The sequence below is a fragment of the Chelonia mydas genome, chromosome 3, assembly GCF_015237465.2.
Source record: "Chelonia mydas isolate rCheMyd1 chromosome 3, rCheMyd1.pri.v2, whole genome shotgun sequence".
Lineage (NCBI taxonomy): Eukaryota > Metazoa > Chordata > Testudines > Cheloniidae > Chelonia > Chelonia mydas.
The window spans coordinates 27,748,564-27,766,937 of record NC_057851.1 but is presented as its reverse complement, the minus strand read 5'-3'; the positions used below and the strand labels follow the sequence as shown (position 1 = coordinate 27,766,937).

The 18,374-nt window shown below is 39.9% G+C and overlaps 1 protein-coding gene across 2 annotated transcripts in view; it reads left to right on the top strand.

Annotated features, from left to right (window-relative positions):
- Positions 1 to 18,374, top strand: part of GREB1 (growth regulating estrogen receptor binding 1) — a 150,660-nt gene that overhangs the window by 48,178 nt on the left and 84,108 nt on the right. The window contains exon 1 of one of the 2 annotated variants that reach the window (XM_043542257.1): positions 11,026 to 11,135. The exons of the other annotated variant lie outside the window; for it this stretch is intronic. The gene's annotated coding sequence lies outside the window, so the exon portion shown is untranslated. Of the gene's footprint in view, positions 1 to 11,025; positions 11,136 to 18,374 lie in introns of those variants that run through there. 2 annotated transcript variants of the gene reach the window in all.

The following is an 18,374-nucleotide window of genomic DNA, read 5'->3' as shown; positions in this document are numbered from 1 at the left end:
CCAGAAAAGCAGCCCAGAGAGAGCAGACCCTGTCCTGGGAGCAGAGCTGCAACCCCAAAGCCAGAGGCACAGCCCAGAGAGAGCAGACTTGCCCTGGGAGCAGAGCTGCAGTAACCAGAGCCAGAGGGGCCAGAAAAGCAGCGCACGAAGCAGGTCGGCGCTGGGAGCAGAGTCACAGAAGCAGCCTGCAGAGCAGACCTGTCCTGGGGGCAGGCTGCAGCAACCAGAGCCAGAGGAGCCAAAGAAGCAGCCCAGGGAACTGGAGGCAGAGCAGCAGCAGTGCAGAGACAGAGTGGTGGAGCTGGGGCTGGAGCAGTCCGGAGCTGGGTGTGGTGAGCAGCTGGGGAGAGCGAGGGGGACCCTGGGCAGCAGGCCCAGCACAGGGAGACGCCTCAGCCAAGAGGCTCTGCAGGCCAGGCTTGGATCGTAACCCCGACAGGGCGGGGGCGACACTGGGGAGAAGGGTCCTACCACTTAGAGCCTGAGAGCGTGTGGCCACCGCCAGATCAAGTGTCCAACCCACAGCATCCTTGCAGCACAGCCAGGGCCTGAGAAGAAGGCCTGGGACTTACAAGGAACAGACTGTGAACTGCCGTGACATTCCAGAGACACTGTTTGTGATGTTCCCTGCCACAGAGCGGGGTGATATGTTTCCTTTCACCTTTCCCATTTCCCTTATTCTTTTTAAAATTAATTGTTGATTAAATAATTTGCATTTGCTTTAAATTGTATATAATGGTCAGTGGGTCGGAGAAGTGCCCAGTGCAGAGAGAGTACCCCGGAGTGGGGACACCCTAGCCCCTGTCCTAGGTGACCACAGCAGGGTTGGGGGTCGAGCCCACCAGGAATCCTGGGCCCAGCCTTGCTGGGGTTACGAGGACTCTGCCAGATAGGAGAGTGGAAGGGGAGTCCTCAAGGGCAGGGCGGCCACTGGGTAAAGGAAGTGGGAGCGAGGACTCAGATCCTTTCGCTAGCCCACTTCACCAGGGTAGTGCAGAAGCCAGGAAAGTTCCTCACAAAAGCGGGACTATTCCCCCGCTTACATATACAAAGAAGGCATAACTTTTTAAAGTTTGTTTTTTTCTGTTTGCTGATAGTTCTAAAGTAAAAACAATGTTAGGTCTGATGTTCCTTGATTTTTTTTCGGTTGGAAGTCTCAGATGTGGATTCTGAGCTTTTTCAGCCCATATGTGAAAGGGAGTAGGTGGGGGAATCTTTCAAAAAAAAATTTAGCATTTTGAGTGAAATGGAAGTGAACAAAAGTAAACTGTTTTGAATAATCTGAATAAAAAACGACTTCCTCTTTCACTTAATCAGCTTCCATTGCATGAGATCTCTGATGTCATAATCCCACTAATGCTGCGGTTGTCCATAGAGTCTTCCAGGAAAAACAGCTGGATGAGACCTACATTTCTATTGCAGACAGCAAGGAGGAACCTTCCTCCCCCACATCCCTTCTAGGACTTTACAAATCAAACAGAAGAAAGAAAGGACACAAATCTCCCGTTGTCCTTTTTTTCCTAAAAAAAATTAATAAAAAAAAAAGAGAGAGAATTTAAAAGTCTCTCCATTAAGGACCACCAGGCTGTGAGCCCTTTACTCTCACTGAGTTGTCCTTGCTTCAGGAATGGCCTTGTTGATTTAAATAAGGAGTAAAATACTATTCTCTCTGTGTGTGTCTGTGCCCTCAAAATCTGGCCCTTAAATCTGGTTGCAATTCAGTTTCCATTTTACTCCCTTGTGTTCATGTCCTTCCAGCTTTCCAAAGCATTCACCTGGAGCACTGAAATCTCCCATGTTTGATTTGAATTTATAAATTGTACAGTTTTTAAAATGGGATAACTTTTAAAAACAAAATTCTCCTTATGTGGGCTTCCTGAATCCTGTGTCCCTCCCCTCCCTCTTAGCCTTCCACATGCCAGTGGAGCTGTGTCAGTTCTGCTGCTTTCCCAGCAGGTACTTGGGGCGGCGTTCCGTGTCCCGCGGCATCAATTCGGCGGCAGCCCCGCTGCCCTTCCGGGCGCAGCGGCAATTTGCCGGCAGCTCTGCCACTGTTGCGGCGGTGGCGATTTGGCGGCGACTGCTTGGGGCGGGAAAATTGGTAGAGCTGCCCCAGCTTTCAGGGCCTTCCTTGCATGTAGAGGAGGATTTGTCATTTAATCCTTTGAGTGAGGCGCAATGGCACTGATTTTTTCAAGGGTCCACTCTTAACCTATCTACTTGCTTCACCTGTTTATCTATAACCCTGCCCTGTGCTCATAACTGCCTTCATATTGGTCTGGTCATTTTTATTCTGACAAAGCTTTGGGGGTTTTATTTTTTGATGATATGTAATACTGTAAACACTTAGATATGTGAGTAATCCCACGTGTAAGCATTTGTAGGGTCAAGGCCTATACTTGCATCAGCCTGGGGATGATCCAACTGATAACTAAGAGTTTGGCAGACTAGAAGAATGAGTACCCATTATGTAGCAACTACGAAGGGGATTGTAGAGGAGATTCTTGTCTTACATTTTTATGATGCATGTATTATACTTTAACTGAAAAGTATTATGTAAATGTTATTTTAATTAATGAAAATAGGTAGGAATGCCAGCAAAAAAATGAAGTAATTCATAAAAGGGTTGGCATCATCAAGAGGTTTGACCCCAAAGCCCATTGAGATCAAGGGGAAGGCTCCCACTGACTTCAGTAGGATCTGACCATTAGGAACCATGTATATTGAAAATTAATTAGGAAATGGTAAATGTAAATGGCGGGAGAACAGGAAGCTGATTTCAATCAACTTTGTTGCTTGTGGAATATATCTTGTGAAAGCCTTTTGGCTGAAACACTGTTATTTTGTGAACACAGCCTCATTTAATAAATATATGTTTAATTCTCTTTAATGGATTCATCTGTATTTGGAGCTCGCTGTAATTTAGGAACTGTGGGTGAAATCCATTGAGGTTGATGGGTGTGTTGGCAATATATTTAAATGGGGCCAAGATTTCCCCCTGTGTCCATTGGAAGTGTAATGGTGTTGCCCAGCTACTGCAGTTTGTGGGTAGAGCTGAATGAAGATTTTCTGTCAGATTTTTTTTTTGTGGTCCTATATTTGTTGTTTTCAAATAGGGCATGGGAAAGTTGGTATTTTTTCAACAAAACTACAGTCATTTCAATTAAATTGGCATTTAAAATATTTAACATAAAATTTACCCAGAGGAAGGATGGTCCAGTGGTTAGTGCATTAGCCTGGGAGTCGGGAGATCTGTGTTTCATTCTCTACGTTGCCGCAGACTTCCTGTGTGACATTGGGCAAATTATTTAGCGTCTTTGTGCCCACATTCCCCATCTGTAAAATGGGAGTAACAGCTCTTGCCTACCTTACAAAGGTATTGTGAAGATAAACACATTAAAGACTGTGAGGTGCTCAGATACTGTGGTAAGTGGGCCATGTAAGTACCTCAGATTAGGATGGAAGGTGTTTAAATTTTTGGCACCCAACCTGAGACACATTAAAGAGGCCTGGTTTGCAGAAAGTGCTGAGCTCCTACTTCTGAAAATCAGGCCCTGGTGAGATGTTTCAGTTTCAGTACCCAAAATCACTAGTCACTTTTAGGTTTCAGAGTAGCAGCCGTGTCAGTCTGTATTCGCAAAAAGAAAAGGAGTACTTGTGGCACCTTAGCAACTAACAAATTTATTTGAGCATAAGCTTTCAAGAGCTACAGCATGCATCCCATGAAGTGAGCTGTAGCTCACGAAAGCTTATGCTCAAATAAATTTGTGTCTCTAAGATGCCACAAGTACTCCTTTTCTTTTAGTCACTTTTAAAAAGTTAAGCACTTAAATTTTTGAATATAATTGGCCAAATATCAGAAAATGAATTGAAGAAAAATGTGATTTTAAAAAAGATAAATGAAAGAGATTAAAAACTATGTTCAGGTGTGAAAGAAAACCCTATCTGCTAAAAAGAGGAAAGTAGTTTTAATACCCTAAATCAATTTGGATTAGAATCTGTGACACTTATGCCTCCACTCCTTAGTTGAGCTTCTTGGTGCATGAAAAAGAAGCCTCAGTTTCCCATCAGTAGGAATGAAGAGATATTACCTCACTTCATAGGGGAGTTGTGAGGATAAATACATTAAAGATTGTGAAGTGCTCAGTTTATTACAGTAATAGGGACCTTGCAAGTACTTATAATAGATAATAGTGGGATGTTAGCAACACTATACTTAGTAAGAACATAAGAATGGCCATACTGTGTCAGACCAATGCTCTATCTAGCCAAGTATCTTGTCGTCTGACAATGGCTGGTGCCAAATGCTTCAGAGGGAATGAACAGAACAGGGCAATTTATCGAGTGATCCATCCCATCATCCAGTCCCAGTTTCTGGCAGTCAGAGGTCTACGGACACCCAGAGCATAGGGTTGCATCCCTGATCATTGCAGCTAATAGCCATTGATGGAGCTATCCTCCATAGAACTCATCTAATTCTTTTGTGAACCAGTTATGCTTTTGGCCTTCACAACATCTCCTGGCAATGAGTTCCACAGGCTGGCTGTATGTTATGTAAAGAAATACTTCCTTTTGTTTGTTTTAAACCTGCTGCCTATTCATTTCATTGGGTGAGCCCTGGTTTGTGTGTTATGTGAAGGGGTAAATAACAGTTTCATTATCTGCTTTCTCCACATCATTCATGATTTTATAGACCCCTATCATAGCTCAGTCATGTCTTCCCTAAGCTGAACAGTCCCAGTCATTTTAATCACTCCTCATATGGAAGCTGGTCCACACCCTTAATCATTTCTGTTGCTCTTCTCAGTTTTTTCCCCCCAGTTCTAATATATGTATATTTTAAGATGGGGCAAGCAGTATTCCAGGTGTGGGCATACCCTGGATTATATAATGGCATCATATTTACTGTCTTATTATCTATCCCTTTTCTAATGGTTCCTAACATTCATGGTTAAAGTTGAGACGAGCTTCCTGCCTAACAGTTGGTTTTTGCTTAAACAGATACTAAAATAAATGGGAGGTTCCCGTTTTTGCAGGGAATAACACAGAAGAGAGACAAAGGAAATTCACTTTCCAGAAAACTTGGTGGGACAAAGTCAGAACCATTAACTGCTATAAGAATATTGATAATTCTGCAGGCCTTTTTTTTTTTTTTTAACGTGCTATTTGGGCATTTACATTAGTTTTGATTTCTGTATTTATTTGCCTGTGCACAGTATGACTGAAAAAGCTTTGATTTTTTTGGTTTGTTTTAATGATTTAGAGCAGGGGTTCTCAAACTTCATTGCACCATGACCTCCTTCTGACAAAATTGCCACATAACCCCGGGGGGGAGACCGAAGCCTGAGCCTGCCGAGGCCCTGGGCAGGGGGACCAAAGCCAAAGACCCAAGGGCTTCATCCCCAGGTTGGGGGCCTGTAACCAGAGCCCCACCACCTCGGACTACAGCTTCAGCCCCAGGCCCCAGCAAGTCAAACGCCAGCCCTGGTGACCCCATTAAAACAGTGTCACGGCCCACTTTAGGGGCCCGGCCCACATTTTGAGAACTGCTGATTTAGAGTATTAACAGAAGTCGCTTCATGTAATATTGGTAGTGGAAAAAAATGATTGTTACTATCTCAAGTGTCCCAATATTGTATGGAAAAAAGTGAACTTTTTTTTTTCCTTTCCTTTTTTTTCCTAGTTGAACTAGTTATAAAACAATGTGTCTGATTAATAATGCATTCTATTGAAAAGGAATAGGAGGTTTGCTTAAGTATGATTCACCATTGTCTGGTACAATAATTATAAGTCTTTTGGTTGCTTTTAGGTCAGAATGACCCTGTTTGTTATAATTTTTTCAATGTTGGAGTCCTATGCAGTGGGTGTTTAAAGAGTTTTGCAACAGATACCAGTTTATTGGCTTCACTGTTTTTTAGTAAGTATGTAACAGCCCGTATTTTCTTTGTGCCCTTTTTCATGTGGCACTGGAGTGCCAAATTGCTTTATAAAACTTTATATATATATATATATATATATATATATATATATATATATTATTTTATTTTATATATATTTTATTACAAATATCTATGACGAGATTTCACAAAATTTTAATAAAGTCCTTCTTACTTGTCAGTAGTCTGGAGAAATGGAGTGCTTGCATCATGCATCTGTCCTGACCCACAAAGATTGGGGTGCAACTAACACTGTCAGGTGGTTTAAATACAGAAAAGTAATACACTCTTACTGTGAGAATGTACTATGTGGCTTTATAATATACTTTCATAGGGTCTCCAATCGCTTTACAAATAGTGATTCACAACATTCATATGAGGTCACTAAGTGTTTTTTTTATTCCCATTTTGCAGAAACTACGCATCAAAGAAGTTGAATAACTGTCTGAAGGTCACACAGCAATTCAGTGGCCCAGCTCAGTCTAGAGCTCCTGACTGCTGGGCCTGTACTCTAATTTTGTGTGGGAGGAGGGTTGCCTAATAGTTAGTGTTCATCCATAACCTGATTAGAAATTTAGATTTGATAGATTCAGTTCCCTATTTTCTATGCCCTCCAGTATCGTAGTGTCTGAAGCATGACATGATCTTTAACATAGTTATTCTCACTGCACCCCTGTGAGGTAGGAAAAGTACAATTTCCCCCATTTTACAGCTGGGTAACTGGATTGGATGGATTGGATAGAATGGGGACCTCGATTTTTACCAATGACCCATCACCAATATGCACATGTATGCACTCAGACTCACACTTTATCAGCCATATTCTAAAGGGAGAAAAATGATGATATAATGTGAAAGTGATTTGTCCTATATGCTAAAATAGAATAAAATTAAAGTCTGTACAATATTTTGATCCCAGTATAGGCTTTGGGCAGTATTGTATATAGTGTAACCAAGCAGTAACTTTAAAATATAGATATCACATTCTCCTTTATGTGCAAAAGTCAGCTATCTATCTAGAAATATACTTTGGCCCAAAACAACATATTGTATAATAAATGATCTTGGCAACAAGTACCGATAATTATAAATAGCTGGAAGGTAATAGCTATATTATAACAGGAGAGTATTATTTCTTACTTGGATGGTATCTTTGGTTGTGTTGTTGAATTACAGGAGTAATGTTACCATATAGGAGAGCCATGTTATAGAGGTTAAATGGAGAATCTCACTGGACATTTTGTGGTGGTTTTGAAAGTTCTAAAAATAAAGGTGGGGCTTCTGATTAGAACTTGGCTTCTAAGGGACAGAAAACATATCTGATACTATTAACTTGCATAAAGCTCTTCTGAAGGTGTACATGGAGTCCATTATCAAGTACCATTTTTTGTGGGGGTAACACAAATGGTAAAAATACAGCATAAAATTTTTATGGTACTGTTTGCATTAAGGTCCTGATTCAATAAAACACTTGCACACATGCTTAACTTTAAATGTGTGCTAAAGTCCATCTCTATTCAGCAAAGCACTTAACCATGTGTTTAAGTCCCAATAGCACTTAAGCATGTGCTTAAATGCTTTGCTGAATTGGACTACTTGCTTTGGTGGATCAGGCCCTGATGTTCAGCATGTCAGAGGAAGGAGCCCCAGGTCAGGACACACAGATAATAATGGGTTGATCTGATTGTGCTTCTACTGGTATCAAGAAGTTTTCACATCAGAAGTGGCCAGTAAAATCACTATATATTTGTCTTCATGAATATGATGTTCATATCCAAGGACTTGCTGGTGCAGGGACTCACCTTGTGCAGAATCAAACTGTGATTGAAACACAATAAACATTAAAGGGAAAAACAGTGCTGAGGTGCTTAAGAAACTTCAGGTGTTAAAAAGAGGCATCTCTAATAGCAAGCTGTGTTATGATAATCTAAACCTGTTTGGATTAGAAGCTATGGCATTTATCCCTCCTCTTGCTACTTGAGGTTCTTGGTGTATAAAAGAGAAGAATCCCAGAAGAGGTGACTTCACTAAAACAGAGGAAACTTAGGAACAAGCTGAACTTTTGCAGGCATAATAGAGGCCATATTCTGTCCTTGATTATATCCATTTAACCTATTGACTTAACTGAAGTTTCATGGCCATAAACATGGCCAGAATTTGACTTCAACATCTTGATCTTTTTGCTTGACTTTAACAAAGCCTTCAGTTTTATGCCCAAAAACAATTTCAAGCACATTTTATATATGGTAGAATTTCTATTTTATGAACTAATTGGGGATTGAGGAGTTAATAAAATCAAAAGGCTCATAAAAATGAGCGTTTCAAAATTACAGTAGGTTCAAAGCATAAATGAGTCTGGTGCACTGCATCACTTTCTTTTTGTCCTTCACACCACTGCAAAGCAACTTCTAATTCATTGAAGGCATTGGATCGTGAGGGAATACTGACTTGTTCTTCATCAATATCCTTTAGTTATGTGATTTGTTTTGTTTTTCTCCTCCCTTTCTCCCTAATCATCCTGTTGGGGGAAAAATGGTTTGCATAATTGGTCATTCATAAGTGTGGTGTTCATAAAAATGGAGGTTTTACTGTAATTTAGATATCTAAATATTTGATTTGTAGGTGGAATAGTTACTTAGATGTCCAAATATTCAGTGTATAACAACTTAATAACTTTGTGTAACAGTAATTGTATGTAACAATAATTTAATATATCTAAATACCTGATTTGTAGGTGAAATTGAATATCTAAGTAACTGTGTGTAACGATTTCAAGAGATGTTATCAGGCTAAAAGTTAAGGGCTTTATTGTGCCTTTTAGGCACTGATGTGCATCAGAATAGTTTGGGGTTGTACTGCCCCACCAAAAACTCTGGGGCAAGGAACTATGCCTTCTGGAGATGCCCAGTGTAGAAAGGACAAGTTCCCTGTGTTACACCCCTTTTGGATGTAGCCTGATGGGGGTGAGTGCAAGGAGGGCAGTTATCTCATGGAAAATGTATGATTGTGCCTCATGTAACCACACCAATCTGGCCCCACCATTTTAAAGTACAGATTTCCTCACTTGTGTTACTGTTAGCAGCTTAGATTATTAGAAGTGAATATTTCAAAACTGAATTTTCCTTTTGGTACTTATGCTGTTTGTTTACTTTTTTGGATTTCTGTCAACTTGAACAACTAACAGCCTATTCAGTGTCATCAGGTTACCTTTATCTTTTCAGTTTCACTTTTATATTCTCATATTTTAGCACAGTGCAGGTGATTGAGCCTAAAATTTTTGGACCCAAGTCAAAGCTTGAGGCCCTCGGGATGTTTCTGGTGGGACTAGAAATAGATGATGGAGCTTACAAGGATTGTACCAAGTCCTCCTTCTCTGAATACAGGGGGAACCAATGGCAAAAGGAGTAGTCTCTTATCTTACAGGCCCAAGCTCCTTTTCAGCCAGCACCTCCAACCCAGAACCTCTCTCTAGGTTTCTCTCAGACTCACACCATGCTTACAAGCTTCTACTTTGCTTTTTCAGGCTGTCTGTGGTTCTGTCTTCTGCCTTCGCCCACTCCCATATCCCCTTACACAAAACAATACTCAGCAGAAATCCCTCTGCCCATACAGTCCAAAGCTCCTGGACAGGTGCACATAACCCTTTTGTCTTAGGTGAGAGCTTGTGAGTAACTTATTCTTACAATTCATCTCCATCAAAATCAAGGTTTTAACTCAACCCTTAACAAGGTTTCCACTAGCTCCTAACAGTATTTTACAAATATTAAGTACAACAGAAAAGATGTTCCATTTTTTTAAAATTCCAGTGGAAATCTCTTTATTTTTTTCACACAAACATATGTATATACCTCCTAAAGATTCGCTTCTGGTCTTTACAAACCAAATATTGCAGTATTGTGTTTGTCTATGAGAACCTGAATATGAAGCTGAATAGAAATGGACTATAAACAAAAATGACACCATCTAATCTGTTGTCATTGTTCAGTGTAGGAGAAATGCAAAAACTAAAGTTTGCAGAGTCACAATTCACGTAAGCATGTACTAAGTCCTATTGACTTCAGTTAGGGTCACTGTTTTCAACAGGACTTAAACAGGAATAAAATTAAGCATATGCTTAAGTACTTCATTAAACTGGAGCCATAGGGGGAAATAAAGTTAGATTTTTAAAACAGTTTCAGTTTTGATCATCTTTGGTGATATATTACAAGTAATGTAAGTCAATATTTCAGAAATATGATTTTCACCCTGACAAGTGGTCCCTTTAAATGTAATACTGTAGTTGCTTCTTTGTGCATCCAGCAATATGATGAACATAAAAGGTTTTCCATATACCTATGTACTGTTTAATTTCCTATCCATTTTATTTAGAAGACACACAGACAATGTAGCAACATATTTAACTTTCATTCTCCTGTTAATCTTTCCTTTTGTTAACATAATAGAGTCCTGTACAAACAGAAATCTTTTGTTCTCTTCAAGTGTTTTTCTATCTGCATAATGCAAAAGGGCGTTCCTATTTCTTTAAAAAAAAAATCTGTTGATGTTAATATTGCTTTAGGCCGACAGATTGATATGTACCTGGCTGGGAGCAACATGACCTAGCAAAATACTTCAGTGTTAATAAGACATAAAGTCATACCATTTATCATCTAGCACAGAGGGCACACAAATTATAGAACAGCTTGATAGGTTGTATGAGAGTCTGATTATTTTGTTTTTGTCGTAGCTACAGAGCAGATAGCTTTGAAACCTTCCTGTGTTCTACTGGGACAGAAGAATGTTCATGTCATGACGACCTGACTGAATGTTCAGTTGCGCACTGCACTGACTCAGAAGCCTTAAGTGCTCCTAACCTATACTCCAAAGCAGCAGATTCTCCTAAATCAAAGGAAAGAAAACTCCATGAAGAAAAGGAAAGGAAAGGTTATAAATCTCCCCACTGTATTTTCCACTGAATGCATCCGATGAAGTGAGCTGTAGCTCATGAAAGCTTATGCTCAAATAAATTGGTTAGTCTCTAAGGTGCCACAAGTACTCCTTTTCTTTTTGCGAATACAGACTAACACGGCTGCTCCTCTGAATTCATGAAGAAAGTTACTAGCAGTTACCACAGGTGTAAATCCTCTGGGATTGCAATCAAAATGTGAAATTTTGGGATTAACTCACTGGGTGTAATCAGGAAGCATAACTTTCTTTAAGGTACAGTGCATTTTGCTATGTGCAAACTTATTTATTTTTATCTGTATCAGTAATATTTTCATGATGAGCATTTTGTGATGCTATAGGGATTTCATCAAAATATTATTTTTACTGCTATTAATATTATTATTCACACTTCTATGTTATTTTGTGTTACAAATAGCATTTTAAAATGCTGTACTTGAAAGAGTTTAAAAATTGTCCATGTCTCAGGATTTTTGTTTTTTTTTAACTTTATGCATTTGTCTGCACTATGTGTGTCCTCTGTGTCGGTCAGTTTCTCCTGTTGGGTGAGTGTCTCTTTCCCACAGAAACAAGGTTGACATTTAAATAAAGTAGAAAATGATTATTTTAAATCTATAAAAGCTGGGTTTAAAACAGGGAACTTGGACAGATGCCTAAAACTACTTTCAACTTGTTTGTGAAAAGACTGAGGTTTCATCTTAGTGGTGTACCTTTAACCAAAGATGCACTGTTCTAAACACTGAGATTACATGTTTTTTTTCTGATGTAGTACAGTTTTAAAATAAATTACAAATAGAAATTATTTTGTAAATGAATCGGTGCCTTGATGGTGGTGGATTTTATCTTGCAATGAAATAATATCTAGAGATTTTACTATTTGTTATAACTCCTTCATCACAAACAGGATCCAAGATCTTTTAGACTCTCTTCTGCTCGAACTTTTAACATGTATTGAGTCTTCCCCATGTAGGACTGTATAAAAATGTGGCTCAGACTGAGGAAATCTCTGAGGCCGTCCACATGGAGTTTTCTAGTATTCCACTGTGAAACGTGGTGCCAGGGTGTGTAGGCAGCACTCTGCAGGAAAGATAGTATATCCCAGGCTGTGTTACCTTTTCCTAAGAATCTCCACAGGGCTGGATGGGGGACAATGTGCACCCCAAGTTTGCCCACTTCTCTGTGGCCTGCCCGGTCACCAGTGCCTCCTCAGACCTTTGAAGTATCCTCTGTGAAGCCCAGAATAGGTGTGTTTGGGGCAGTACCTAGAGGCAGCTGAGCCCCTCTTTTATCCAGGAGCGAGATGATCCAGGCACAACGGGTCCACTATGTGCACGGAGCTGGGAGAGGTATGATCCGGGCCAGTATTATCATGGGAACATTTTCCACTCAGCTCCTACTTGCTACTTCAGCCATCCTCTCCTAGCCCTGGTTCGTTCCTTCCTGCTTCTCAATCAACTCAATGTGTTTTTATACATGTAATTCTTTTTAAGGGAGTTTAAAGGTGGTCTCTGAAAGAGCTGCTGTAATCAAAAACCAGAACCTGATCAAAGCAACACTGAAAAATCAAACTAGGGACAGAGCAGAGCTGCTTGACTGGCAACAGGGTCCGGGATCTAGGCTGGGAGAGGAGTAAAGCATGTCAATTGAACTACAGTTGAAACTACTGATTAGTGATTTTTTTTTCTCTCCAGTGTAACACCTGCAAAGTTTATGAGATCCTGCAGGAAAATCAAATCTGCATTAGAATACATTGTTTCCTGCAGGGAGGAATGTCAAAGCATCTACAGGATGCAATGCTATTGCCTAAATGTATTTATTGCCATATCATATATTAGGCTTAGTCTGCAGTATTATCGCAATGCTAGACTGTCCTCCAGGTCTACATATGCTTTTCAAGAAGTGGATCCTAGACCTGCTGCTGGGCTAGCAAGGGATTAAAGAATGAAATATATGGTAGGCTATACATTCCTAGACAAAAAACAAAAACAAACCCTTAAAGCAGAGTTAGGACTGAGAGTAGGTTTCCAATGAAAACTAACAATGTTGTCAGAAGGTTATAGTTAAGAAACAAACAGAAATTAAATACCCAAACATCAATAAATATTCAGTTAAGGTTCCCCTAAAATCTTTTTACTGGCCTAGATATTCCTCCTCCATTCTATACCTTCCCTCAAATTATGCAACACCTTAATTAAAGAGTCTTGTAATTGCTGTGAGAACCACTGTCAAGACGCATATAATTCAGATTTGGCTAATGAGCTTCCCCTTTCTGTGATATGTAAAATGTGAGATTTAGAGAGGTTATGAGCATGGTTCTTCTGGAGACTGACTTCCACAAATTCAGCTGAATTTATAACTTTTCCCAGACATCTAAAATTAATTATAATCCCCCCGACAGAGTTCCCCATGAGGATTTTTGAATAACTTTTATATTTAGAAAGTAAACTTTGTGAAAGTAGTTGTATATATGAGATCTCAATAAAGATTTGTGATTAAAACCCATTTGAACTTTGTATGGCAAGATTTATTACAAACTAGAAGAGGTCAAAAACATAACTTTTTTTTTTCAAAACTGAATAAATATCAAAATTTCCAAACATCATAACTCAAACTGATTTGTATTTCTAGCTTCAAATTTTTCAAATAAATTTCAGCTCCGGTTTGGGTCTAGCCACGAGGAACTTCAAGCTTAAAGCAGTTTGTTCCTTACTTTATAAAGATAAGTTTTAAAAAGGGCCAAAACTAAGTCTTAAAAGGGGAACTGTTGTTCATGCTTAATTAATGAAAGCAGTCTGGTTGTAAATTGGAGTTCTCTGTTTCTCCACAGAAGTAGAACACCACAAGCTGTAGCACTGCCAATTTCTCTGCACTGAACTGCCAATAATGCCTCAGGCTGGACCACCAAAACTAATAAATGATCATATTCTTTCACTGCTTTATTGCTTGGTGGATTTGTGCACTATCTTAGTTGAGCTTTTTGAATTGGTTGTCTGTAGTGCTGGTCAGGAAATGGTGGTTCGTTCCTGTAGAAAATGTAGATGAAACATTTTTCGTTTTTGTCAAAACTTCCTGCAGGAATTTTGTGGGTTACAGTGAAAAATTAGCCCCTTTAAAAAAACTGATTTTTTTCCAGCTGAAAATTTTCAGCCAAAGTCCAAAATATTTTGATTTTTGGGCTGAAATTTTTCCTGTTTCAGTGGCCAAAAATGAAAAAGAAAATTGCTTGTATGGCACAAAATGAGCCCTTTGTCTCTTGTGAATTGTTTGATATGTTGTCTGTCTGAGAGTGGCAGCATTGCTTTCCTAGCAGGTTTTCCACTTTGGTATGGATCTTTTGGGGTGATTTTCAAAGGCAACAATGAGCAGATAAATTTTTCATTAGTAAAACCCTAGCAGGAACAGTTATATATTTATTGAAAAAGTATGTATATTAATCTCTGTGAAGGGTGCCAATGTTAAAGAAAAAAACTCCTTATTTTTCTCACCCTGGGCAAGGACACTAATTTCAAAGACTGGATTTGAAATAGTTTTATTTTTAATCCAAAATTTCCAGAAAGCCTGGTGGTCCTCTTCCCCCTTTTGAGCTCTTCTGCATGGTATACTTGAAAGCTTGGCAAATCGCATTCTGAATTCTTACTCGGAGATTCTGTTGCCTGGAAACATGAGTCAGCAGAGGAAATCATTATCGGATCACTTTCAGTAAAGAAGAAATCCAGTCTTCATATTGAACTAGTTTTCAGGATCAAAATAACAAATGAGATAAAAATAAAAAGAACAGCAAAGAAAGTGGCAGCTCAGAGATCAGACCAGTCCTCTTACAGTATATATCTTTTTATAGAAACAGAAGCAAAACTGTTTTTGGCTGGACAGAGGGGTAGGATTATTTTCTGTTTCCTGCCATCAGCCTTAATCATCAACCTCTGTGTTCAGTGATGAGATACTTTCCAAATTGGTACTATTAGGAAGCAATTTCTGATCTAATTCCATTGGAGAGATATGAATTCTAAGATATGATTACAGAAAAGGGTACAGTACTGTGGGAGTTCTAGCTAGGATAACTGTGTTTGAAGTTAAAGCTTTAATGTTGTTTTTAAAATTGTAATGCTGAGGTGGGGCTTAGCAAATTGCCATAACCTGACTCCTAAGTGAAAAGGAGATCTTTTCGTGGTGAGATTCCATTAGCCTTTTGGAGCAAGTTGCTACATTTAGAGATTTGGGTTTAAGCCTGCATAATACGTGACTACAATTAGCACTATAGTTTCTTTGTATAGATTACAGCTGACCAGGGTATGACAACTCCGTCTGCTGACAACCTTCACAGTTTCAAAATTTGTTTTCATTCTGCAATGGAATGAAAAGAAAACATTTTGAATGGTTTTGTGAAAAGGATGAGGCTGGGTTAGGGCATTAGCCTAGGTTGCGGGAGAGTCAGGTTCAAGTCCCTGCTCTGTCTGATTCAGAGCAGAAGTTTGCATCCCAGATAACTGCAAATCAGGCTGAGTCTCCCACACCCTAAGCCAGTACCCTGTCCACCTGGCTTCCCTCTCTGTAAAAACTTTCCTGACAAAAGTTTCACCGAAACTGATACAACTTCATTGAACCAGCATATTTTGCCAAAATTTCACTTTGGCAGAAATGTTCTCGCCAGTTCTACTGTAGATGTGCATAGCCCTATATAAGCAACTAAAACCATACCATAGAGCACTACAGTGAATGACAATTTTGTGGTACGCCAGTGACAGCTTCCTTTTCTCTGAAGAGAACTGATATGGTTTTGTACATGGCTGTAGTATTTCTAGTCATATGAATATAATTTTATCAGCATGTAATCTTTAATGTGAGGTTTGTTAAATCAACGTGCCTATGCAGCTCACACCAGAATTTTGCTTAACAACCAAAGTCTAGTTCTGTTCTTTTCAACTCCTTTTTCTTCACTTGTGTGTAAGTCTGTGCTCATGAAAGGTGCTGATGGGCATGCCCAGAGAACAGCTCCCATCGTTTATCCATGGGACAAGTACAGCAAAGGGAGTGGACATACAGCTTCCTCACACTGGGCTGCCATTGTGTCTCAGTCCTGACTTAAAGGACGGCCTCTGGGAGTGAAAGTGCCCACTTTGGTGTCATTGAGAGTCAAACGGGAACCAATTAGAACCATTTGTAGGGTTTTTTTAGTGATGTGGATGGCTAGCCACAGCTGAGCTAACTCAGTTATTTTGCATAAGCAAACCAATACCTATCAGATGTTGTGTTGTAACTAATGGGTCTGTTAGATGTTCATATTTGTTTTCCAGAATCGAAAGAGTGTGAAATGAAAAAACATTTCTAGACACTGTCCCTCTCTCTCTAATTTATTAAACTTATTGGGATTAACTGTGGCAGTATTATAGAACTGCAGTCCATGGGTAAACTTCCTGAGTGCATAAGTGTGTTTTAAAAGGACAGTGTCAATTATGCTTGGCAGATTTTAATTTTTTTTCTCTCATTTGTGTTATTCTTAAATACCAAAATACCATTTCTCTCCTGACTGTTTCTTTTATTTTCCATTTGGTAACCACATATTTTCCCATTTCCCTTCCATATTTCTTGGGAACGTCTGGTTCTACTTAAATAGATGCAGACTCCACTGGCTTTTTTTCCACAACCCCACTTTCTCCAGTCAGTAGGCCCCAGATCCACCAAAGGACTTAGGCGCCTAACTCCCACTTTAGGCCCTCAAAACCCCTGCTGAGCTGACACCTAAAGTCCTTCAGCACCTACATTTACTACATTAGGTACCTAGGCAACTTGAAGTTTCTGCCTCTGTGCATGAGTACAGCTGCCTAGGTCTGACAGCTAGCACCCCTCTCATGCAAAAGCTTCAATGGGGATTATCTTACCAGGTGAAACTAAACATTTCCCACACCTATCTCACATGTGGGACCCTATCCTATAGGCTTGCTCAAACACACACATAAAAGGGAGGTGGAGGTGGTAACAGCATCCCTTATAACCTTTAGCCCAGTAGTATGGAACTCATCTGGGATGTGTGATACCCTGGTACAATTCCCCTCTCTGCCTAATGAGGAGAAGGGATTTGAACATGGGTTCCTCATTTTCAGGTGAGTGCCCTGACCACTGGACTAGAGAGTCATTCTCTCTCTTGTCCAATGCATATTTAATTATTTACAGACAGTGAAGCAGCTTCAACAGGAGAGATTTCTACATCAGACTATCCCATAGTCCAGGCGCTCACCTGAGAGATGAGAAACCCAAGTTCAAATCCCTTCTCATCAGACCGAGGGGGGAATTGGACTGCCGTCTCCCACTTCCTTAGGGAGTGCTATAGCCACTGGGCTAATGGTTATGGGGGCTCTCCTTCCTCTCCCCTTTTCCAGTGAGAATAAGACTGCATACAGCCCACAGATGCAATCCCCTTTCTGCGGATTCCCTGTTGGTGGGTTGCCAGGAGAGACAATCCGCATAGAACATTAGTCTCTACAGTCCTGGTTACTTTCCCTACCCAATAATCCTCCTCCTACAAAGCCTTCTCTTCAGGCTCCAAGAAAAGGGGGATGGTACCATGGGAGCAGCACATCTCCCTTTCCACACAAGCCAAGCTATGTCTGCCCATGTCTTAGCATTTCCAACTCTCACAAGCTGAAGTGTCTTTTAAAAGCTCCAGCTCCTCAATTTATATGAATACCTGAAACTCTCATCTTATTACATTAAAAAAAAGTAAGCTAGCCATTGGAGTTTCAGAGAGAATCTTAAAATGCACCGTAAAGGTGCCAAGAACAGAAGGCAAATAAGAACCCAACATTTATTATGTTTAAAATTTCATGATTTTTAAGCCAGCCTCTTTATTTTGGGGGTCCTGAGTCATGACTATTGAGTGCTTGGAGATCATACTGATGTTGCCTGGTTCCCTGCACATGCGGATATTGGGGGCTACAATCTATCTCTGCATATTATTTTGAAATACTTGTCATTTAGGATTTGCATCATTGTTGTATTGATAGCTTTACCATTTTGTTCATGGGTCCTTGCTGCTTTAATCGCTGGCTTGCTTTCACTAGTCATTTCACATGTCTGCCTCAGCCATTTGGTTAGACTAATGAACAGTGTAAAAAAAAAACCCACGCGAGAGAGGGAGGCTGAAAAAGTTAGCGAATGGGGGAGACTGGAAAAAACAGCAAAGACTGGGGGTATAGTGGGAAGGTAGAAGGTGAGGAGAGACTGCTTCTACTTAGTTGTCCTGGGACCTGTGGGCCTGTTAGAACCAAAAAGCTCATGCACATATTCCTGTCCAAGAGATCCACTATTGTGGTAATACACTTTTGAACCTAATCTTCCCAAAATAGAATTAATATATTTGTTCATAAATTCAGAGCTTAAGGCCCTAAGGGACCATTGGATCATCAACTCTGACCACCTGTGCATCACAGGCCATTACATTTCACTATCTTAACCCTGTATTGACCCCAATAACTTATGTTGCACTACAGCACTGCTTCC